General features: G+C 36.6%; 1 protein-coding gene and 1 pseudogene across 1 annotated transcript in view; both read right to left on the reverse strand.

Annotated features, from left to right (window-relative positions):
• Positions 1 to 26,864, reverse strand: part of LOC145673136 (pikachurin-like) — a 322,467-nt gene that overhangs the window by 150,255 nt on the left and 145,348 nt on the right. The gene's annotated exons all lie outside the window — the stretch shown is intronic.
• LOC145673135 (transitional endoplasmic reticulum ATPase pseudogene) lies at positions 19,539 to 22,012 on the reverse strand (annotated as a pseudogene).

The following is a 26,864-nucleotide window of genomic DNA, read 5'->3' on the forward strand; positions in this document are numbered from 1 at the left end:
TCAATTTCGCATCTAAAAATAAAAAGGTACAAATTTTCTTCAATGTGAGTCGTGATGAGAAAGGCACGGAGTAGTATAACATTTTCCGACATTAATCTATTTTATGCATTCTCAACATAAAATGACCTACTTTTCTAAATTCGTTCTTAGTGTGTTATTAACAATTTGATTTGATTTCAGTTTAGCGTCCCTTTCAAGCAGCGAGGCTATAAGAGATGTGGACCTACTGATTAACGTGGAATCCGAACCACATGAGCTTCCGCCGGGAATCGAACCCGGGTCTCCCACGCCAAAGGGGTACGTATACGCTAACCGCTTAGTCACGGGAGATCTCTGTGTTATTTACAAACGTTAACGTCGAAATAGCCAAGTAACTTAGCAAAAGCTTTCAAAAATGCAAGTAGAAACACATATAAAATTTCGATATTATTATTAGCTTACAACAACAACAACAACAACAATAATAATAATAATAATAATAATAATAATAATAAATAGTCAAAGAAGAGAGACATAACGATTGAGGTGAACAAAATGGTATGGGTGAATGTAAATCCTCATGAGTAGTTTTTGAGAAGGTCGACTGAAACGATTTTTTAAACCTAAAAATTATTCCTCTACAACAGTGCTATTCCGCTTTTTTTCCTCGCGTACCCCTAGACACATTTTGCCTCCAATTGTGTACTCCTCAAGCTGTTGAAAAGAAATTAAATCGGAATTAACTTATTAAACTTAATGCACATGTTCTGTTGATTAAAAAGGGAGACAAATAAAGACCCAACAAAAGGACAATTAGTGTGCCAATCAAAAGACTATTTACAGGGGGGATCAATTGCACATCCGAAAAATTAACATGGTAAATTTCAAAACATATGGAAGACATTCAGTTCTACTGAGGAGATTTTTCACCTCATCCTCTCTGATAATTCGTACACTGAGGACAATGTTAAAAATTCAAAAACTAAAACTTTAGAACAAACTTGATAATGAGATGACTAAGTTTGTTTCCGGGACGCCAACTTCTCGATTCTTGGACGAATCTTCAAGAGACCGAGAATCATAGCTGATTCTGGATTCAGTAAATTTCTGTGCTCCGTTTTTATTGATAATGCAGAGAAACTCTGTTCCAGGCCCGTATCCAGGGGTGTCTAGGGGGCCACGCCCCACTAAATTTTTGCTGACCCTCTAAAAATTTTACAGTAGCTTGCAAAAGAACTATAACATGGTGATGAACTATCATATGGTTGGATCGAGCCTCCCCTAACTTCAGCCGGCTTCCCGTACATTTTTGGGCTGGCTACGGGCCTGCTCTGTTCACATAAATATGTTGATGGAAATGGAAAAAAGATGTGAAATAGCACTGTCACTAATTTCATTGTACTCTTTTCGAACATAAATACAAAAGTCACAAATTGACAAGTTATTAAATTTCGTTTGCAGTGAACTGTCAAGAAACATTTCCAGCAGTCCCCCCAGAAGCAGCATTACGTACCCCCAGAAACATCTTCGCGTGCCCCCGATTGAATGGTACCGTACTGCTCTACAATAACCACACCATCTATCAAGATAAAACTCCTACTGAAGTATATATCCATCAAGTTTTTCATTATGATGCTAGGAAAATAACCGTACACAATATTATAAATAAGGTATAGCCGAAAGTTATGTATATACTTGAAGGAAAATTCTTATGTGCAGTTTACGAGAAAATCAATAAAAACGATTTTTTTTATAGCACTAAAAGAGTGTGTGTCCTTTAACACTACTACTAATAAATAGCTTATACAGGTTGTTACTAAAAATGTGTCACAATATATTGAGAACATTCCTCACATCAAAATAAGAAAAAAAAAAGAAGTTCTTATTGTCCAGGCTCAAAAGTGGATAGTTTCGGAGTTCTAGGGTGCCGAAAACGTGAAACAAGTGAACTTTAAAAATTCATAAGTCTGGGTCCACTACTTTGGGATTTATTGTACTCGGGTCAAGACAGGCCGGTAGTCAGCCCGAAAATGTAGGGGGGGCCCGGCTGAAGTTAGGGGGGGGCCCGATCCAACCATTTATAGTTCATCACCATATTATAGTGCATTTTGAAGCCTACCGTGAAACTTTAAGGGGGGGCAGCAAAAATTTATGGGGGCCCGGCCCCCCCTAGACCCCCCTGGATACGGGCCTCGGTCAAAATATCATTGAGGAACTGGTATGTGAACTATCCGGATATCTATGTTTAAGAATGCTCCAGTACTTGCATACTAGTTTTTGGAGAGATAGGTGGAGAGTTATCAAATACTCCCAAATAGTATCTCTGAAAATGATTGTGCAAGTACTGGAGGTTCTGAAAGATGGATATTTGGATAATTCACATACTAGTTCATCAGTGTTGTCTTGACCCGACTATGATCAGTTCATAGTAATGGAACTATGGACCTTTTAAAGTTCATTTTTCACGTTTTCGTCACCCCATAACTAGGAAACTATGCACTTCGGACCACAGGTCCATATGAACTTTTTTTCTTATTTTGGTGTGAGACTGTTCCCAAAATATTGTGACAATTTTTCTAACACCCTGTATACTCTGCTCCAAAAGATTGTTTTACGTATGTACTGTACATCCAAAAAAAAAAAAAAAAAATACAGGTAAGTATCAGATTGTATCTCCCTAACAGTAACAAACACACATTTCTAACACTGAAACACATTCTATTTGTAAAAATCTCAGAGAATTTCGCAACAGCTACTTCGCTTGTAAACAGATTAATAGCAAAAAAAGGATTTTTTTTTCTTTTTTAGTAAACGTAGATAAGAGTTGGTTTCACTGTTTTTAAATTCGGTGATCTTCTGCCCTACAGATTCTCAATATAAGTTTCTTACAAGCAAAGAAGAAATAAAAACGAAAGAAATGTGTGGCTGTTCAAGGATCCTGAAGTGTGTCAAGAAGGAATAAAAATGATATTGCGAAGCCTATATATATAGTGATATGAGTGACGTGAAGCCAAAATCCAGTCGTTAAGATGGCAGATATTGTTCTCCTTCTGTTTTTTCAAGAGGATTTAGTACTTGCAACTCCTAAAACAGTATAATATTGGTTTCTTTGTTTCCTCTTTTGTAGGTTCTCTCTTCACCCTTTATCCAATTCTTCTCTGTTTGTGTGTGTGTGTGTGTGTGCATCGTGTAAGTTGCTTCATATTGGCCTGTTCTTTTCTTTGTGTGTTTACAAACTAACTTCGTTATGAAGAGGAACAAGGAAAATATACGGAAAAAGGAAGAGGATACGGTTACAAAACAAATGAAAAACACAACTGAAATAAAAAGAAGAAGAAGAAGATAACAATATAGTGACTACAAAAACATAGAATGAAACCAGTTGAGAATGCTCGAACAGCATTGCTAGAATGAACTTAAAAATATTTTTTTTCGAAATTTATATGAAATTTTATATTAAATTTATTTGGTTAAATTTAATGTACAATTTAATTCTTTAAATTTAATGTACAATTTAATTCTTTAAAATAACTAATGATGCAATAATTATTGAATCAATAACCAATAACGCAATAATTATTGAATCAATAACTAATGATGCAATAATTATTGAATCAGTAACTAATGACGCAATAATTATTGAGACAATAACTAATGACACAATAATTATTGAATCAGTAACTAATGATGCAATAATTATTGAGACAATAACCAATGACGCAATAATTATTGAATCAATAACCAATGACGCAATAATTATTGAATCAATAACTAATGATGCAATAATTATTGAATCAATAATTGGTATTGGTATTGAATCAATATTGGTATTGATCAACACCAATATCATCTCTCTATGACTTACGGTTCCCGAGATATGGCTCCTTAAATCTGCCGAAATCAGAACTTTTTTGGCCAATATCCCGGGAACAGTAAGAGTGACGCGAAAAATTCCATCTCTTCTTTCAAATAGTTTTGATGCCCCATCGAATGGATGGCTCAAAATTGAAAAACTTGCATATAACAGACACACACAGACATAGAGAATTCAGTAATGAGGTCGTTGGAAGATAAAGTAGGTCTATATATATACACACACACAGGCACAAATCCAAGGAGGGGGCTATAGCCCCCCACTTGACGCTCAGGTATACACTGGATAAAATCGGTTTCAATCCTTCTTTACACTGAATAAAGCTGCAAACTATGAATTAGGCCCTCCCTTGATCATACTCTGGATCCGCCACTGCACACATATACAGGATATTCATTTAAAAATATGATGTTTTGTAACTGAATACAATAGTTCTTTTTGACTAGTAGAACGTGCGTCATTGTTAGATGTGTGTTACTGTTTGGAGCAGGTGTGCACCTAGAAAAAATATTCCTAAAATATTTTTTTCAGTTAGTGAATTAATCTAAGGCCTGTTCGATATGAAAGCATTTTTTGAAAGATTTCTTGTAAGAAAAATCTTATCATTGCTCTATTTTATAGAGGATTCTATTGAGTGGTTGCACACTACTGTGTATCCTTTAGTGCACTGACAGATTGTGAAAGTTTAGAAAGAAGTTAGGGCATAATCGACCAAAGTTAACTATCATCTAGAGGTGAAAACTAAACTATGTCTAAATTTCAAAAGTTCATTTAAAGCAATAAATGGCTGACAGATTATGAAATGTTAATATTTTTGTTTTGATTTTCTAGCGTCTCATATGAAGGGAATTAGCAATTGGACCTGAACTGCGTAATATTTGAGAAATCTGATTGAAAAAGTAAGGAAGTATGAGAACTGTAATAAACACATTAAAACTATGCTGAATTTAACTGTGAGCACCAGATTCGGATTTACCGGGTTCGAATCCCCCCTTAAACCTTATTGACTCGACATGCGTTTGTGCACTTTCATAATAAAACTATATACTAACTATTTAGCAGAGAAATGACTTATGTAGTCTAGAGACTTGATGTTACACTTTATCTGTACTCTTTTATTCTATATTTTTTTCTTAGAATATAGATGGCAGAACTTAACAATTACATATCGTTTCTTGCGTGTAGAATTACATCGAATCAAACGTATACATAGGTATAATGTCTTATAGTATTGGATCCCTTTCCCAAACTTTGGATTCATCCAACAAAATTTTCTGGGTGCATTCCTGGTACGTACGCTAAATATTCTATCACTATTCGTTCACATAATCATTTCTATTAAGACTCATAATAAACTTGTAGAAAAAGAAGTCACATTCGCCCACTTTTGTTTGATTGCATCAGATTTTGGGGTGTTCGAATATGCTGAACTTTCTTCTGTCGTTAATTACATGAAAATAAAATTCGTTAAGTTGAAGAGGGATGCCCATTTCTTTTCCATGATGCACGCTAAATTTTTCTGGCACATCCATCTCTCCTCCCTCAAATGCTTTCAAACTTAATTAATGGTTCTGATCTTCCCAGTCTCAAGCTCTGGATATGGCCTTGATTAAAGTGTGTTGATTCGCAACTCACCAAACATTTCCTTGGTACTCACCAATAGGTCAAAGTCTCATTGAGAATCGCTGTTATAGTTTATCATTTGTGATTAGAACAACAATACCGTCAGTGTTTCAAGACTTTACAACTACTCTGTACTCATTCATTAACCATTACTATTAGCAATCAAATTTGGGGCTTTAATTAAAAGGCTGCCTTCTCTACGCTTCCACTACGATACTCCTGTCTATTCTGGAACGTCAACCTTAATTATAAACCCAATTATTGACAGAAAGCACAAGATATTGCAAACAAAAAAACACATCATTAAATTTATTCTGTTAGTTCTTTTTAAATGGGATTTCTAATTATATTAAGTCGTATTTTAACAAACGTTGAAACGTAATTTCTTTCAGTACATATATATACAAATAGGACGGAAATGACTAAAAGAGGTAAACGAGAGAATAGAATATTGTTCTCAGTGAATGTGACAGAGATGCAAACCGCCTCCACACATGACATCGCCGTTAATGACGAACTGATTGCAAAAGAGAAGTCAGTCCCGGTAATTACTATTTCCTCTCTCTCTCTCTTTCTACTTCTATTCCCTCTTTTTAGTTTTGTTTGCGTCGTGAAACAGCATAGATAACAAACAACACACATACAAGCTTACAATATAAACACATATCTACATATATATACTACATACATACACAGATATTATCATCAACAAGTCTAATTCCTTTCTGGTTTAGACATTTGCAGAATATTGCCAGAATCAGACATTATCATCGTCATATGGAAACAAGAGTTGTGCTATGTTTTTTACGTATTTTTTTTTAGTACTAACACATGTTCCATCCATTAAATTCAAATATATGATGTATTATCTACTAAAGATGTGACTTCAGCAGGTGCAGATTGTTCATACCAGACTGACGGTATACAGTTAAGGCGGATTTTCATGCAAGTGTCCGTTGCGTTCTTTGCTTGCGATGTGGCTGAATAGCCAATTGAGAAAGTTGGTTAAGTACGGTTCTACGTGTAACACAACTTTGTGTTGGCTACACGTAGAAAACGCAAGCAACGAATGCAATGGATGCTTGCATGAAAATTCGCCCTTAGTGTCCCACCAAAGAGCTGCAGTATCGTAGTCAGTAAGGAGGGGAATTTTTGATCGTTTCACCTCTCTTTCCAATGTAGCTTTTGACGTTCACTCAGATTTTTTAAAATGAGTACCTGAGGAAGAAAAGGAGATTAAAGCGTGTTGCTCAATACATTTCCATGGGCCTTATTCCGTACATGCCTTTGCAAAAATTGCTAAGTGTAACGCACAGCAAACCTCGTAAAAATCAATTATAACTGCCATGCCTATTATCGCAAACTAAAATGCAGATTTTGCGTTTTAAATGAAACCTTATTAGTGTTAAAGTCAAAACAGTGTGGACCTTTTACTTTCACACACATCCCTTGGGCCTGTTTCAAAAGATAGGAGATCTATACTTTTATTAGTGTCCCACTGAAGTGTAAAGTACGCAACTTTTGCAAAGCGAAAAAGACAAGAAAGAAGGTGATTCTGCATTTGAACTTACCACTTGGTATGCCTAAGTTGGCATTCAACTTCGACTCATAATTAGTGGAAAGATAGTGAAGTAAAATGAAATATTTAAGTTTTACGTCCCACGTTTATGTCGGCTAGGCTAAAGCAGACAGTAATAATGAGAAATGAATAAAATGGTGGAATGAAGAAGGTGGGAAGAAACGGAAGAACCTCGAGGAAGGCCATGTACACGGTGTTTGTCCACCACAAAGCTCACTTGGCTTCGAGCTGAACTAGTCGAAATAAATATATCTGGTGATTTTATTCTCCAAATGTACAAATGTAGTATGAAAAAGCATTTGGTTGGGTCAAATAATTTCGTCACCTCAAATATTAACATGGGTGCATGATACGGTCGCGGTGGCTCAGTGGTAGAGGGTTCACCTCTGGTGCATGGGGTCGATCCCAGCTTGAGTCAGTTAGCTTTGTGGTGGACAAACACTATGTGCATGGGTTTTCTCAAGGTTCTCCCGTTTCCTCCCACTTTCTTCATTGTACCATTCCTTTCACTCCTTTAGCATAACCGGCATAACCACGGGACATAAAACTTAAAGATATCATTTCATTTCAATTCAAGGGTGTATGGTTTCAAAAATTACACTTACGATTCCAAACAACATTAATGATAGGAAAAGAAACCACAGGCAGGAAAAAAATGTCCAGGCCGTTCGAGGTCGTGGAGAAATTTCATGTCCATACGCATCATATTGATTGATGGGATTGTATCCAAAACGTACGTGTCATTTGCGGCCATATGGAATTATGTTCAACTCGATTCATTAAAAATCCACCTTATATATGTTTACCTTCATGCAATTATTTTTGAAGGTTTGGAATATTTTTTATTAAAAAATACAATTTTCTCTTTCACTATAATGTTCTAAGTCAGCCCAAACCTTAAGTATTGTATGTAATGCAGTTGTTTGGGAATCTACTACTACTACTACTAAAAAAAATGATGGCAAAAGTACATCATGCTTAATTCAACCATTGATCTAACGTAAGAATTGTACCACTTTCAGGGAGCTCTTGATAATACGTGTTTCCATATTTCGGATTTTCAATATTTCGAACATTTTGTTTACTTTGGAAATACAATTTTATTTAGCAACATACAATATCCTTCTCGACAGTACCTCACATGCTTCCAGAGTATACGAATTGAAAAGTTACAGAGTCAAGTATTCTGTTTTAAAAATGTAAACATATGTTAATTTTAATAGTTAAAATACTGTGTGGTGAATAAACGTAACATACGCCATTGGTTTGTAAAATTTCTTGCTGGTGGCAAAACATTGAAAAGCAAACCCGGCTGCCATCAAACAACAGTTCTGATGAGGAGCTCCTAAGGATTACCGTGGAAGACGAGTTACGCAGATGAGTTGCAGACATTGTACTACTGTTATTTGGGGAGTCCGTGCCATCTGAAACCGTTGGATCCATGGATGTGACATGAGCTGACACCAGACAAGAACAGCTGTTTGGATATGTGTTGTTCTCTAAGTACACGGAATAAGTTAATCGGGAAGGTTTCCTCTGGAGTTCCTAAGGAATACTGTGGAAAACGAATTACGCAGACGAGTTGCAAACACCACGTCATTTGAGGATTTCGTGCCATCTGAAACAATTGGATCTATGGATGTGACATGTACTGACACCGGGCAAGAATAGCTGTTTGGGTATGTGCAGTTCTCTAAGTATACAGAATAATCAGGAAGGTTTCTTGCGTCAAATTTTCACTTCTGATGGAAAATGGACCAACTATGACAATCATAAATGGACAAGATAGTGGATAGTGATCATCCAAAAAGGCCTCTGACTCTCTCTCCCTCGCAGAAGGTTGGTTATGGTGGGGATGATCCATCATGTTTTTGTCTGTCAATACTGCGAATGTTGATAGTGCTGAACTCCAAGAAATGTGACATTGTCCGTAAGCATCCAAAATGTTCAGCAGACAGGTATTGCACAAGAATGCACGTTCAGAGCAAGCTTGCCAACCATACGATAATTTATCATCATATACGATAATTATTAAGTCTTAATGCTATATACGATAATGCCCTTGCGATAGTAGATGAATATAAGATAATTTTACAACGCACGATTTTTTTTTCAGTTTTTAAATGTGCAAATAAATTGTAGATGTGCTACCAGTTATCCCCGCTAAAATAAATCAATAACGATTTGAGAATTGGCAAGTGGCAACTCTGCATTCATTCTTTAAATTACGTTTACGTGAGGGATGGAAATATTGTTGGTTTTCAGAGTAGGGTTAATATGTTTTTTTTTTTTTTTTAATGGCCAGCATAGTGGCGCCGATTTGGAGTTCGAAACTGTCTGATTCTGAAAACGACACATACCAGTCGCAATTTCAATCCCACCAGCTCAAAATATCGGCTTTAAAGATGAACCGCCTTATGCATAGTCGTTTTTGACGTATGATTAGCGTCATACTAAAGGCCTGACTACTGCAGGAAATATATGTTAGTCGAACTCTTTAGTATGTCACTAATCACGCGTCAAAACGACTCTGCATAAGCCTCGAAATCTTTCAGTTTTACGTCTCACGATTATGCCGGCTAGGCTAAAGGAGACGGTGATGATGAGAAACGAAGGAATAAAGAAAGCAGGAGGAAACAGGAGAACCCCGAGAAAACCCACACACACGGTGTTTGTCCACCACAAAGTTCATCTGGTGCGTGCTGGGATCGAACCCGGGACCCCAAGCACCAGAGGTGAAGGTTCTACCACTGAGCCAGCGCTGCCTCTTGGCTTTAAAGGTATTTCTCTATCACTGCTATTATTGCATCTTAAAAATGAAATAAGGGAAATGAGTATGTTTCTAAGACTTATCTTGAATAAAATAATACTAATATTACTAATCATCATAATAAAGAGATGGAGATTTTACTTTTTATTTTGGCCTCGGATATATGAAGCGTCTTCCAGGGCAGAAAAATTAATCTATTTCTGTACCGCGAAAAGGAAAGAAAAAGAGAAAGAAACACATTTGCAATTTATTAAAACGAAATACGTTTTCCTTTTCTTTTTAAAGGAAAATATACAGAAAAATTTTCCTTTTAGCTTCTAGTTTAGTTATTAGACCAGAAAATGCTATGGATAAAAGATAAGGAAACTCGAAAAAAAAAGATTCATCTAGCTGTTACAAGATGTCGCTACAAGCATCTATGAAATTGGAAGCAGAGAAGAGAAAGGAAAGCAAAGCATGTCTTTTAGTCTGGAGAGAACACAAGGAGGGCGTTTTTTTTTTAAAGAAAACTTAAAAACCTTACCAACCCAACGTTTTCAGTGTAATGATTAAGAGAAGTTCGGATTGGCAGGCAGACAACATCTCTCTCTCCTTTTCTCCCCCCAGGTCCTCTTCGGAGACTAATGTCAGTTGATTTTAATCAGCTTAATTAAGGAAGTGTCAAGGCATATAACGAAGTTTACTCCAGCCATTCCTTTATCTTTTATTTTCTTCTTGTAGCTTTATCTCCTGCTGTAGCTACACAAGAGTTCTTTAGCTTTTGTGTAAAAAATATCTTTGGAACAACTGTTGCCGATATGCTCATTATGTCTTTATGGGAACGATTTTCGAATTCATTACAAGATTATTATGTTATATTTTATACAAAGAATACTCCTCATTCCTTCAGAAATATTGGGTAGGCCACATAGCTATAATATTCACTTCCTTCAGTTAATTTACATGGTTGTGAAGCAGATCTCCTGACTCCTTTTCCACAAGTGGTACGCTATATTAATTCAAATTAAATGAAATATTCTTTAAGGTGAATAAATATTTGAAACCAGAAAATATTAAATTCTTTAGATTTATCGTGTAGAAAGAAATTTAGTGTTATTTCATATCCTGAACATTATGCTAACCCGCTAATCTCAACAATACTGCGGGTAGTCTATCAAGAAGGATGATACCTATTAATTACTTCCACAGGAATACATGGGGAACCAATTTTTTTTTTGATGATTTATATGTTGCAATCAATTGGATTGATCACCTCCATTAAGGAACGGAAATCTTAACCCTCTATATTCTGGTAATTCGTCAGAAGAATACATGCCAATAGGACTAAGTGCATAAAGGATTTTTTAAAGTTAACACGACTTAAAAAGAGAGTGAAAATTGAAATGCATACTATTAAAGGAAAGAATAAACGAAGAATGGAAATATTTACATCAATTTGAATCTTGAAAACGGAAAGTATGCAATATTTGTGCCTTCAAAGTGAAAAATCACCGGAGCACCCAAAGCCGGAGAGTCGGGAGATCACAAAGCCAGTTTCACTGCCACGGTTCAGAACAGTTTCCAACAGTTTCTAATTTACAAGGAAGAGAGATTTAACTTACTGTGTATATATACTATAATTCAACTAAGTCAGATTTGATTTACTGACGTATAGTCATATTTGATTTATGGATGTATAGTTCAACGAAGTGAAATTAGGTTAGAGACGTATAATTGAACAAAATCAGATTTGATTAGCAGACATATAAATTCATTGAAGTCAGATTTGATTACAAATGTATAACTTAAACGAAGTAAGACTTGATTTTCAGACATGTAATTCAACGAAGTCAGATTTGACTTACAGATATGTAACTCAACAAAATCAGACTTGATATACAGACATACAATTCAATAACGTGTCACTTGTTATAAACTTTGGCTATTGCTAATAAAAGAGGATACTAAATAATAAAATGTTACATTTTAAAAATTCAGGGTAGCCCAAAAGTAGGTATACTCCCCTGCATTGATCTAGTGTAACATTCTAGTTTATGGGTTTATTTGTTTCGGCTGTTCCGAGTTTAAGGTATAAGTGAAAGGATGTTAAGAACAAATAATAAAGAAACCAAGTTTTCCTGATGGATAACAATAAGAAATGATACAAAATTCAATGAGCTGATCATTATGGTACTGTATACCTATTTTGGGCCACTCTTTATTTGGTAGTTTATATTTGAAGTAGTTTGTTTTTTAATGTGATTTGTTTAGTAGTTATTTTTATAAATCCATCTTCAGCTTTAATTGAGGTTTCACAATCCTCAAGTATAGACCTAGGTCCCAATCACGTATATCATTGATTTTTGTTATAAATAATTGTTTTAGAATAAAGAAATTTCAACTTAAAATTGATGAAAATGATGAATGAAGATGAAAAATGGGGTCTGAATTAAAATGTTTCGTATTTCATAAATCCTGAAATAAACAAACTAAGCTAAAAGTCTAAAATAAGTTATTTATTATTGCCAATACTTATTTATTTACGTATTTTCAACGAACTTTTTTTTAAAAAAAACTGTTACTGAATGCTCTATGTTTGTATGTGTGTCTGTTATTTGTGAATTTTTCAATTGTGGGCCCTCCATTCGATAGAATATCGAAAACTATCTGAGAAAGTGTTGCAAGTTTTTCTTGGCACTCTTACGTTCCCGAGATATTGGCCAAAAGAGTTCCGATTTCGGGAGATTTAAGGAACCATATTTTGGGAACCGTAAGTTATAGAGATGATATTTTGCGAATTTTTCAATTTTGAGCCCTCTATTTTGAGCATGTGTCTTCGTGAAACAACATATCGTAGAACGTTTTAACATAACTCTTAAACAAAACATGTGGAAAAAATTTAGTACTCACGGAAATTATAAATGGATAGATATATTACAAGAATTGTTTAATGAGTATAATAATAAAGTCGTACATAGAAAAATTGGTATAAAACCTGAAAAAGTTAATAAGAAAAAATAATTATTTTTAAGTTTGTTCTGGCAGTGCTCTTGGACCATTCTCAAATGGTTAAAAATGTAAATTATATTCTGTTTTATTGACTTTTCAATTTCTTTGAGTTTGACTGCTGAATCCCATACCAGGCACTGATGGAATATTTTATATTTGTATCATGAGCGCACAGAAAAGAGGTCAAAGTGTGTGTGCTCTCGAAAACAACTGGAAAGAAGTCAAAAAATGAAGTAGTTTAGAACAGAAGACTTGATTTTTCCTTCACCTCATTTGAACAACAACAAAAACAACAAGTAACAACTGTCTTTCCCAGTGGAACTAACTGCACTACAACCAAAACATCCTCCCAACGAGTCGGAAGTAATCAAGACAAGTACAAGGTTTGTGTTTCACAGAAAAAAAGGGCATTACAGTATTTCGCCAACTACTACCATTTCGCTTCACAAAAGAAAACAGCGACATTGACAACAGTTTTTTTTTCTCGTTAAAGTATTCTTTTTAGCGTTGCAGACTGCAGAAATAGGGCAGTAAACATACGAAAAGTTTTCTTACCATGATTACGTTCAAAACTGCTCTCCGGCGACTTTTCTTCTTTTAAAAATTTCGCTCCTTTGTACAGTAAAAGAATAGTAAACTACACGTAACGGACACATTTTTTTTAAAAATCTAAACTCATATAGCGATTTTTACATAGAAGTAATTAAAATTTACAACCAAATCAATTAGAACAAGGACACTTTATTGCTTATTTAAAATAAGAGAATGAATTTAGTTATTTTCCTTCCAATAATAAATATGATTTAACCATAAGATGGTTTTAAAATATGGTTTATAAATATGTTGTTATATAACACCTTTCGTGGACCTTTCGTGACATGAAAGGATTCTGTTAACTTTTAGACGAAATTAAGAAGATAATTAGGGTACAAATTTTGTACATAAATTTACAAAACGAGACAGAGAAAAATTTTGAACAAGACGAGTAAAACTTTTCGAGAACCAAGACGAGACAAATAGAATTCTTCGGGAATCGAGACAAGATGAAAATTCGAAAAAAGTTTAGGAGAAGGACGATAAAACCTTATTTCTCTCGTCTCGTGGAAAACATTAGGGTGAACTAAGGTACTCATGCCAAAATTTAGAAGAGGTGGAAATTGGTAACCCTGGATCAGGGATACAAAAAAATAGCTAATGTCTCGCAATTACTAGTAATACTGTGTATATATCTAGGTACTAGAGATGGAGTGGGTCCAGATTTATGAGTGGATCAGTTGGTCGTGTGCCAAGAAGACGTGACTCACTGTGGCCCACCCCCTACCGTGACCCACTCTGACTCACTGAATCACTCTGCTCAGTGCATTGTAGACAGCATCTTCTGAACACTGGTGAATTTGTCTACGTTTTACTTTCAAGTCCTCCATTTTTCTTTCTATTTAATTTCTGTTTATTTATTTACCTGAGATGACCTAACTGTAAGAAAAAAAAAAGAACTTCAGGCACTTTTGGACATTGGTATTTATAATCGTAATAATAACAACAGGCAGTGGCGTATTTTGGGTTTTGCTTAGGCGGGGCTATGCACAACACATGAATAAGCACTTATACTTTTTTCTTTTTGGTGCCGACAAATTTTAATTAAGCTGTGCATATAACAAATTTATTTCGGGGGGCTTGAGCCCAATAGCCACCCCCCTAAATACGCTACTGACAACAGGTAATAATAGCTACTTGACTTTCTTGACACAGTCGAATTTTACACTGTTTCCTTCCTTTACGTTTGTCTGCTATATCTTGATTTGATTTTCAAATTTTACTGAAAAAGTATCTATAATTCAACAAGAAAACAATTATATATATGATAATTAAATTGAAATTCATTGTAATTTGGCTCATTAGAAAGACTTTACCATTTTATAGCGTGAAGGCCAGATCCACCGGTATTGTAACAGAGCAGTGTTTGAGTGATTGACCGTAGAAATTCAAACTTTAATTAGTGATAATTTCACAGCCATGTTTTATTACAAGTGTAAACTCTTTAGTCATTCGAGAGCAGGGAGTAGATCATGGGTCAGAGTTCACGGCGATGGGTATTGGTGGATGGTGGGTAATGAAACAGAGTAGGTTTCGGTGGGTGGTGGGTCGTGAGTTAGAGTGGGACATGGTGTGTCATGGGTACAGTGGGTTGTGGGTCACTGTGGGTGCGGAGTCAGTGGGCCATGGATGAAGTTTCCATTGACCCACGCCATCTCTACTACGTACACCATATTGCAGAAAAATCGATATTTTTTTTACGAAAGTTATCACGGAACTTATTTTTTTGAAATCAGAGAAGAAAGTAAATTTAACAACTCTATTTTGATCAACTTTTAACTCGATGTAGTGGAGACGATTATAAAGCCTCAAAGAAAATATACGCCTAGATCAAAATCGAATAATTTTGGCAAACATTATTGAGGAAAATTATTTTCTTATAGTATTTAAATAAAGATCAAGTTTCCGAAAACGAATCCCATTTTACATGCTAATCATTCACCGTTTTCAACAACCAATAGAGATGGTCGAAATATCATAAGGAAATATACATATTTTTAAAAAAAAAAATAAGAATCGATTATGTTTTTACGAAGGCTATACTTGAAAAATTATTGTGTATGTATAATTGCCAACTTGCAAGGTTGGAGGAAGACACATACCAAGTGATACGAATCGGAAAAGGGCAGAGTGACACACAAATGCCAAATGCCAGTTAAGTCAAAAGGTAGAAACTCGTTAAGATTGCTCCAGTGATTAAAGTACATCAAATTTGAATAATTGCGCTTCCTAATGCCACAGATTATACTCGTGTAAGGAAATAATGGTATATTTACTTTCGAAATCTTGCCTTTTTTAGGTGACCAAGTAACATAGGCATACACAAATACCATAGGCATATGTTTTTTCCCCCCTTCAGCTATGTATATGCTTATGTTCTTAAAAGTTCGCGATTAATTTAACTTAACTTGTAATGGGCTGTAATGTAAGAATGGAAACTTCGAATACTTGTCTTTTGGTTTTATTTTACCTTATTAATCGCTTTTTTTTGTCACTAACCCATAAAATAAACCACATAGTACATATAATAACTGCACTAATGATCATTCCACTTAAACAGGAAACTTCACATACAATTATAGAACAAATGTTATGCTTCTTGTGCTTATGCACAGTTTTCTTCAACGCTCTACATTTTGAATGACGGGGGCGCGGTGGCTCAGTGGTAGAGCGTTCACCTCCGGTGCTTGCGGTCCCTGGTTCGATCCTGCTCGCGCCGTGTGGACTTTGTGGTGGGCAAACACCGTGCTCGTGGGTTTTCTCGGGGTTCTTCCGTTTCCTCCCACTTTCTTCATTCCACCATTTAATTCATCTCTCATCATCACCGTCTCCTTTAGCCTAACCGGCATAATCGTGGGACGTAAAGCTTAAAGATTTCATTTCATTTTCATCTTGAATGACAAATGAGGTCTACATTCCCAAAAAACAATGTTTCTAGCTCTTAACAAAAATTACTGTATAAGACTTAACTCTTATGAATTCCTGTGATATAAACGAAATCAAGGTTTAGGCGTCAAGTGCAGTTACGAAAGTCACATTGTGCGTAAAAAAATTGTTGTTTTACACGAAGTATTATGTACACAAGTGCATTAATTTTATTTATTTATCTATTTATATTTCTGGTCATTACTGGCATCTATGGTTTTATACTCGTCACATATGAGATATGATGTCCTTATGCGAGCGAACTATTTGGGGAAAGGGAGGAAGCATCCTGAGACCTCTATATTAGGTTTCATCAGGGTATTTGTCTGGTGTGATTGAGGAAAACCAAAGAAAATCTCACTTAGGATGGCTAGTCTGAAAAAGCTGTTATACTTGTACATTTTCGATCGAGTGTTCGCACCGCGAATTGAATCTGGGACCGCTCACACCAAAGGTGAAAGCGTTAGCGACTACATTATGCAGTGCCATACAAGTGGATCGAAATGTGCATATTTGCAACTCACTTGTGTGTTGGTCTTATCGTAAAAAAAAAAGTCCTGTAGACGCTTCTGTTTTTACCATCATTATATGATGGCTCTCACTTATATTATTTTATTCTGATAGCAACGTATTTATTTGTGCAAACATGAGGAACAAAAATGCAACTTCGCAAACAGTAAATTTAGGCTAACACTTCGAAATGATTTAGATGCAGTTTTACGAGACGTAGTCAAAACAATGGTAAATAATGACTGTACATGAAAAAGCGTGTAAGGTATTAAATTCCAAAGACACCGTATTTGTGTACAATGTAGAAAAGCTGTATTTATCCTTAGGTTTCACTATGAAACCACTAGATTACTCTTCATATGTATGGGTACTCACATTAATTCTTACTGTAATGTAATCAGAGGAAACTCATCGTATATTTCTCATACACATTTAAACGAATAGAATAATACAGCAAAATACGAAAGCACACAACACAAAACACAAAGCACGCCGAACGCCATCTTTACAGCAATGTTGTACATAGGGGTGGTTTTATAATATCACGCGCCTTCACAACCAAAAAGGAAGTAATATAAGAAAACAACAAATATGGATATTTATTCTTATATATTAATGAGGGACAACCGAAGACAAATTTTAGTTATTTTTTATGAAGTCTGAAACCGTGATTGATGTCCATGAGAGATTTTTCAATGTAACTTGAGTTGAGTTGAATTGATTTTGAGTTTAACGTCCCTTTGAGCAACGAGGCTATATGAGACGGAACCTGCTGATTAACGTGGAATTCGAACATGAGCTCCCGCCGGGAATCGAACCCGGGTCTCCGCAACGTAACTTGAGTCACGGTTCTTATGTTACCCTCTGTTCACATGTTTTGGTTTGGGTTTTTCTAGCGTTTGTCTACCTCACAGAACACTCATTTAAACGTCTGTTCTTATGTATACTCATGCCCAAAATTATTGCCGCATGTCTATAAATATGTTGTTGTAGGAATATAATTTGATAACGAATTCACCGGGTATTTCTTATAATGTTAGTATGTGTATAATCGGCAAAAACATGTATGTGGCAAATTTCATGTCAAAAGAGCAGTAAATAAGAACAATAAAACGAAAATAAACTTTCTTGTCCATTTAGCAACATTTTGTTTTACTCATTCTAATTTTTGTATTTATAATTCTTTTCCTATGAAATTTCCACAAATATACATTTCCCGATTATACACATAGTATCAGTATTAAAAGTACCCTGCAAAATCATTATCAAATTATATTCTTACAAGAAGACAGTTATAGATATGCGACAATCATTTTGGACATGACTGTACATATAATAACATCACATGCTTCCCGATTATACATATAGTATCAGTATTAAAAGTACCCTGCAAAATCATTATCAAATTATATTCTTACAGTTATTGATATGCGACAATCATTTTGGACATGACTGTACATATAATAACATCACATGTTTATCGTGACTGAAGAAAGCTTACGTTTTTCTACCTTCTTGCGGTGGATGGGAGAGGAGAAAATAGGATGGGAACTCTCAGCTCTATGCTGATTTTGCACGTTCCGCACGATCAAGGTGGAAGGAAAAACATGGTCGTCGCGGAAGATTGACTTCTATTGTTCCAAGAGCGAGAGGACTCCGCCATAGATTTTCGAAGCATTGTTTGCTTTGCAATGCTTATGTATAACTTATTATAAAGGCAAAATTGAAATACTTTCTTAATGTACATTACAAAATTGGAATAACACACAGTGGCGGATCCAATGGGGGCTATAGCCCCCACCTTCCTTGACGCTCAGGTATACACTGGATAAAATGGATTTCATCCTTCAAAAACGGCAAAATATGGTTTAGCCCCTCCCTTGATCATATCCTAGATCCGCCGCTGAAAACACATAATGTATATCTACGTCATTTTTGGAAGCATTTAGGGAATGAATGAATATTTGTGATTTACCTCTGACATGTTACAGTAGAAATAAACATGCAAAGCCCCAGACAAATATGTAATTTTAATAAATACTTTTAAAGGAGGTTTAAGGCGTAAAACCCTAAAGGTAGTCCAGTAAATACGATCCCCACGAGACGTATGCAACTTCATACATATTTTGGAACCTCTTCGTGCATATATAGATAGCAAATGCTGGGAACAGCATATGACATCGGAGTCCGGTTCTCGGTAGGAGCATGTGTGATTTAGAATCCACGTTAAACAGGTCTACGTCTTGATGCCGAAAATGAATTATCGAATGAATTACTATCTCGTTCTAGAAACGATTGAAATCAAATACATACATAAACTTCAATGCATCATGACGGATACGGTTACAGTAATGCTGCAGTTTTGTGTAGAGCATCGAGCCGGAGCCCTTAGCTCCATGAGGAAGATCATAGAAAGAATATATACAGATATGCAGATGGTTTTGGGTATTACTATTGTTTATTTATGCATGAAAGTCTACATCCACAACTGTCACAAAGTAACTGATGATGAAAAAATAATTTTAACGACGAGATTCGAACCCCAGTCTCCGCAATAAGAATCTTCTGCTTTACCACTACGCCAAAAATTCCTAATGAATCATGAAAATATTATCCCTATTTTACAAGTTAATAATTATAAATTTACACGCGAGAAATAAAGTTCTAGCAACGCACAAATTTTAAAAAGTCGATAATTTCTCTGAAATTTTAATTTATTAGCTATTAACTGTAGTTACACTAAAAATGTTGAATGAATCAATCATAAGATAGGATAACAACAATAGAACCCGGACATTAATAAATGGAATCATATTCCTCTTGCTCTGTGAATGTCACGAGCATATTTGTCATACTTAAGAGCATCTTGAGCAGACACAGATCTGCCTACGACATTTAGAGCTTGTTTAAAATGGTCTACTGTAAGAATTAGAGTGGAGGACACTTGGTTTGAATTCTGCTCCTCCGCCTCGATACTCTGTCGAATCGCTAACTTACAAGCCCGTTGGCACAGCTCAGTGAGGTCAGCGCCGGAGTATCCTTCGGTCACACTTGCCAGCGCCTTCAGATCAACTCTAAAATCAAGCGGAGTGTTACGAAGCGTTGCTTTTAAGATAGATTCTCTTGTTGGTTCATCAGGCAGTGGAATGTATATAAACTGGTCAAATCTTCCTGGTCGTAATATGGCAGAATCAATCATATCAGGGCGGTTGGTTGCTGCAACTACGAAAATATTTTTGTTTTCTTCAATCCCGTCCATTTCTACCAACAGTTGGTTCACCACTCTGGCAGATTCACTACAACATTCACTATTAGTTCTTACTTGAGAGATGGAGTCAAATTCATCAATGAAAATCACACAGGGAGCAGTGTTCCTAGCCCACATGAAAAGTCTTCGGATATTTTGAGCTGATTCTCCAAAGTATTTCGTAAGAAGCTCTGGACCTTTCACGGAAATGAAATTTGCTTCACTTTCAGTGGCTATCGCTTTCGCAAGCATTGTTTTCCCACAACCAGGAGGACCAAACAAAAGAATTCCTTTCGGAGGAATTTGACCTAACTCTCGAAATTTATCCGGATACTTTATAGGGAGTTCTATAAGTTCTTGCAGTTCTCGTTTTACACGGAAGAGTCCTCCAATCTGTGTCCACGTGACATTTGGTGGCTTCACAAACACCTCTCTCAAAGCACTTGGACCAACTTTTTTCATGGCAAAAGCGAAGTCATCTGCTGTGATTGCAAATGAATTTATTACTTTCTCTTTGAACTCATTCTCGTCTCTGGCACCTTGTGATTCAAACATGCATATTGCGATCTGGCGATACGCTGCTTCGGCACACAGAAGATTTAAATCGGCTCCCACGTATCCATGTGTAACTCTGGCAATTTCTTCTAACTTGACATTTGGAGTAAGTTTTTGATTTCGTGTTATTTTCTTTAGGATTTCTAGTCTTTCTTCTGCAGTTGGAGGTCCGAAATAGATTTCCCGATCAAAACGACCGCCTCTTCTCAAAGCAGGATCTATAGCATCAATTCTATTAGTTGCAGCCATGACTATAACTTGAGGGGTTTCTTTTACTCCATCCATTAATGTTAAAAGCTGTGACACAGTTCGGATCTCATAGTGACTATCTGACTTATCTCTGTTGCACGCTATAGAGTCCAGTTCATCGAAGAAAATAATGCACGGAGCACTTTTTCTAGCTTGTTCAAAGATCTTACGGAGATTGTCCTCTGTTTCGCCAACAGCCTTGCTAAATATTTCTGGACCACTGACTGAGATGAAATTGGCACCGGATTCATTGGCCACAGCTTTAGCAATCATTGTTTTTCCTGTTCCTGGTGAACCATACATAAGGACACCGCGAGGAGCCCTTACTCCAAGGTTTCTGAATACCTCTGGACGTATCAATGGGAACTCCACGAGCTGTTGTATTTGTGTCAATTGCATTTTATATCCCCCTATATCATCATACCCAATAGCACTGAGGTAGCTGTTATGATCTGCTCGGCTTATAGTTTGGTTTGAAAGTTGGAACTCCACAAGTCCAGTTTGAACAAGTCCGAAAGGATGAGGAATCATTCCTTTAACTTTAAACTCTAAAGGAGGCGCGTCTGGGTAAAAATAATTTGAGGCAACAAAAGTATTTGTCTCATGGATTGGAACAGATTTTTCTTGATGGAAATACGGTTTTATATAATTTTCTAAAATATTACCACGCAAATGTGCTGGGACATTATCATCGATTAAAGCCAGATTAATTAGTTTGCAATCTGGAACGTTGCTAAGCTTGAACACGTAGACAGAATCACCAAGGTTGACCCTGAGGTTGCTTCTGGTCAGAGCGTTCATTTGTATAATGGCGTTGTTTGGTGTGAAAGAGTCAATGGGACGAATTCTGCAAATCGTGTCAGATCGTTTCTTCCCTTTCACAAGAACTATCTCGTCCACGGAAAGCTTCAATTCAGTTATTCTTCTGTCTGATATTTTTACTGTATGAATTTCGTTCGTGTTATCCTCATCCACGATAAACTGACTTAGTGGTTGTGGATAACCACTTTCGGGGGAAAGAAACGGAAACATCTTTATTTAATTCGAACAGAGATATTTGCAAAATTACACTATCAAAAATTTCACGTTGATGTTGTTATTCCATTTTTTTTCATTAGAAATTCGTTGCATTGAAACAATCTGCATTTATTGTTGATTCACCCAAATTTGCATTGTTAAAAAACAATAGTATTTATAGCACCATAACTTGAAATTTTTCCTGGGGGAGGAAGCATTACTATTTGCCCACTTCCTAGAAAAATACGAAATTTGGACTCCATAGAATTTACAATCTACATAAACATATTTATTTCGTGTGGGGACCTCAGTTTGCGTTTTATTGCCTTAGGGCCTGGATTATATTTCATGCTTCATCTGAAGGGAATATGCTTTGTTTAGATAAAGAAACAGGAGTAGAAGCTTAAATTATTTTCAGTTCTTTTGGAATTGATATGGTGACCTCATTCCATGCTTCACAAGTTAAAGTGAAGGGACAATATCTAACACAGCTTAAAGCCTTAAGAAATATTACATGTATTATTTTTGGGTGTCCTCAGTATCGTGTCTTGGGGGTACGAGTGGGGAGACGGCCCTGGGCGCCGAATTGAGGGGGCGCAAAATTCGGGAGAAAAAAAGGAAAGAAAATAGAGAGGAAAAATTACTGAAATATTCTAGATCAACAGCTGTGTTTTTCAATCTAATATTTAATTTATTCAGAGTCAGATTTATACTTGTGCACATATATAAAATGGAAGGAAAAAAGTAATAAAAAGTGCTCAAAACCTAGGAAAAGCGGGGTTAATTTTTGAAGATTTTCTTACTACGGTGGCGCTTCATGATTGCTCTGTTAACCTCATATCTACGGCGCCGTAGCATATTCTCACCCCGGGCGCTGATTTTCCACGGCACGGCATTGGGGTCCTAGTAGCAATTTTACTGAAATGGGGCATACTGTAGTAGACATTTTACCTGTACTAGCATACGATTGTCGAAAATATATTTGATCCTAGAAGGAAACCGCATAGAGTTAATATGGAGTGAAAAAAGTAATTTATTTAATCGTATTAAACGTAAATTACCCAGTCTTGTTAGCTGAATAATTATAATAACAGGTTTAAATGAAAAGTCGGTTACAATGAAAATTAAACAATATAAAATAAAGGTGCTCTAAGAATATATAAACAGCCAACTTCTGACATTCCTAAAGTGTTTTAAAAAAGTAATTCAAAATGTATGCTTCTATGCAATGTAAGTGTATAGTGTATATAATAATCTATAAGGGAGCCATGATAAACTCAATTTTATGCAAATACAGTGTGTTACGTCATAATCCTTAAGGATAAAATTGCCAGATAGGTACGACATCTAATAACAAGAAGAAAACAATATGTTTCTACTATCGTTGCTTACGCGCACACCCACCGTTGCTGACGTGCCTGCTTTCTACAGACAAACCTCTACGCTACTGCGCGGTCCCACCAGCTTCACCCTATCTTGGTTCCTTAGTATTATGGCATATATATACTAACGGTAAATCCGACCTAAAGTGAATCTGCACCCAGGGCACCTAGAATGCAACTTCTCCCTTCTAAGACATTGACAGTGAATCTCCTGCTGAAATAAGTCAATATATCATTAACGCTAATATGTTAACCTAAAATAATAATAGAAAATAATAAAAGCACAAAATTGAACAAGAGAGTAAGGATGTATAATTTGTCTTTGGTGCAATAAAACTAAACACAATATTAGGTAAATTCATTATTAGGTGTTTTCATGAACTACCACAGAGCAATCAGATTTACAGATCAATTGAATGCCCAGACTTACTTTACGAGATTTAAAAAAAAAAAAAAAAAAACTTTTACAAGTTCAAATATTTGCAAGAATTCGGCTCTCAGTTTATTGTCAAGGCTGGAGAATTTTCTCTCAGCTACTTTTATGTGTGTTTCGCTCCCTGTCAGTTCTGCTTGTTTATATGCTTTTCAGAATGTAAGGTATACCGTAAAATAAATTTAAATAATAATAATTCCATACTCCTCATAATTTTGCATTGCCTCGAGTGCTAAACGTAACTTACTTGTATATATGCAGATTTTTGGCTTCTAAATGGGAAAGCTCATATTTCGTGTCTTGCACTACTCTTAATAGTCCTACTATAATGTAGAGTCTAATTGCAAATTAATAATACAGAAAAATAAAAAAAAAGCAGCTATATTTTTCTGGAGATGTTTGAATGTAACAAACGACATGTGACAGAGGAGAGTTTGAAGGCATAGAAACCGTCAAAACTGGAAAAACGGATTTTTAGGCATAGGTAAAGTTTGTTTTTTCCGGGCTGATCATATATGTACCTGTATATTGAATATATAATTATACAACGGCAAATTCACTGTTATTTTTCTTCTAATATCTTTACGTCACATTAGAAGTTAAGGAGTTCCTCTAAAGTGAAAAATTAGTAACGGCTCCAGATCTGGAAGTTGGTTTCTTGAGGGAGGGATTCAAAGCCAGTTTCGCTGCCATTACCAAAAGTGTTTCTTTCAGAAAAATGTTCCTTGGGGACACACTTAGTATTCGGAGGGGCACACATTATTTTCACATGGTACTATTCTATTTGTTATAATATTATAGACGTATTATTTTGTTCTCCTCCGAGGGCACTCTTAGAGCTCCGGGTGGCAGTGCATCCTCCCCCAAAAAATGTCTGGAAGAAACACTGATTACCAATGTGACTTCTCTCGCGTAGAACTCTGGAGCTGCCAATGGATCTTTGGAGAAAGTTAGATGGTGTTTGGAATAATGCAACGTTCACCTAGCTTCAAGAAAACAATCGGAGATATACTTGAATGAGAAAAGTAGCATACTACGATTAAAAAAAAAAAAAAAAAAAAAAAACTATGAGCTACAGAGATGTTCAAATCTGCTAGCCAAACGGTCTTGAGACCGGGACTCGCGCTCAATAATTTAGAGCAAGCCCGAGTGAATCCGATCCCTATTGAGGACAGTGAATTCTAAGTCCGAATTAGGTTGAGTCCAATTTAGGAAAGTTAGCCCGGGCATGAGTTCAATTGAGATTAGAGAGCACAAGCCTCAAAGAGGTTATTAAGGAATAGCCCAATTTAGCAAAGTGAGCACAAACCTAATGAAATTAGTGAGCAGATTCCCAGCCTAAATGAAATTAGTAAGTGAAGACCGAGTGAGTGAGCACCCAATTGATGAAAGTAAGGTCTAGCGCTAGCTCAATTGAGGGCAGTAAAACCCAACGTGAACAAAGTTAGGGAGCGTGAGCCCTACTACAGAAGCCAGCGAGTTCGAGTCCGAATGAGCTTGAGCAAAAACCAAGTTAAGTAAGCCACAGTGAGGTTAGTGAATTCGTGAGCTCTAATGAGGGCAATGAGCCCGAGCCCAAATAAAATCATTAAGAGGAGATCGAGTGAGGGCAAGCCCAAACGAGGTTAGTGAACCCGATTAGGAGCCTCAACGAGGTTAGTGAGCGTGAGCTCTAATGAGGGCAATGAGCCCGAACCCAAATAAAATCATTAAGCGGAGATCGAGTGACGGCAAGCCCAAACGAGGTTAGTGAACCTGATTGGGAGCCTCAACGAGTTTAGGTGAGCGTAAGCTCTAATGAGGGCAATGAGCCCGAGCCCAAATAAAATCATTAAGCGGAGATCGAGTGAGGGCAAGCCCAAACGAGGTTAGTGAACCCGATTAGGAGCCTCAACGAGGTTAGTGAGCGTGAGCTCTAATGAGGGCAATGAGCCCGAACCCAAATAAAATCATTAAGCGGAGATCGAGTGACGGCAAGCCCAAACGAGGTTAGTGAACCTGATTGGGAGCCTCAACGAGTTTAGGTGAGCGTAAGCTCTAATGAGGGCAATGAGCCCGAGCCCAAATAAAATCATTAAGAGGAGATCGAGTGAGGGCAAGCCCAAACGAGGTCAGTGAACCCGATTAGGAGCCTCAACGAGGTTAGTGAGCGTGAGCTCTAATGAGGGCAATGAGCCCGAACCCAAATAAAATCATTAAGCGGAGATCGAGTGACGGCAAGCCCAAACGAGGTTAGTGAACCTGATTGGGAGCCTCAACGAGTTTAGGTGAGCGTAAGCTCTAATGAGGGCAATGAGCCCGAGCCCAAATAAAATCATTAAGAGGAGATCGAGTGAGGGCAAGCCCAAACGAGGTTAGTGAACCCGATTAGGAGCCTCAACGAGGTTAGTGAGCGTGAGCTCTAATGAGGGCAATGAGCCCGAACCCAAATAAAATCATTAAGCGGAGATCGAGTGACGGCAAGCCCAAACGAGGTTAGTGAACCTGATCGGGAGCCTCAACGAGTTTAGGTGAGCGTAAGCTCTAATGAGGGCAATGAGCCCGAGCCCAAATAAAATCATTAAGAGGAGATCGAGTGAGGGCAAGCCCAAACGAGGTTAGTGAACCCGATTAGGAGCCTCAACGAGGTTAGTGAGCGTGAGCTCTAATGAGGGCAATGAGCCCGAACCCAAATAAAATCATTAAGCGGAGATCGAGTGACGGCAAGCCCAAACGAGGTTAGTGAACCTGATTGGGAGCCTCAACGAGGTTAGTGAGCGTAAGCTCTAATGAGGGTAATGAGCCCGAGCGCAAATAAAATCAGTAAACGTAGACCGAGTAAGCGCAAGCCCAAATGAAGGGTAAGGGGAAAAAACAAGGAACGTCCATGTGGGTGCTTTAGCATGTCCTTTGTCCTATCTGTTGGTGACTCTAGGTACTATTTGACTGTATATGCATGCATGCGTAGATATAGAAATGTCCATGTAAAACGGGGCAAAAGATTTGACTAATCCTATTCATTTTGTATAGGTTTTCAATATTAAAGCACCGTTTTCTCGAAAATGTAGTTTTGTGACATTCCTTCTTTTTTTTTCCCCTTACCCATCATTAATGAGGTTTGTGAACCCGACTACGAGCCTCAACGAGGTTAGAGAGCTTA

The sequence above is a fragment of the Thermobia domestica genome, chromosome 16 (assembly GCF_964235325.1).
Source record: "Thermobia domestica chromosome 16, izTheDome1.hap1.1, whole genome shotgun sequence".
NCBI lineage: Eukaryota > Metazoa > Arthropoda > Insecta > Zygentoma > Lepismatidae > Thermobia > Thermobia domestica.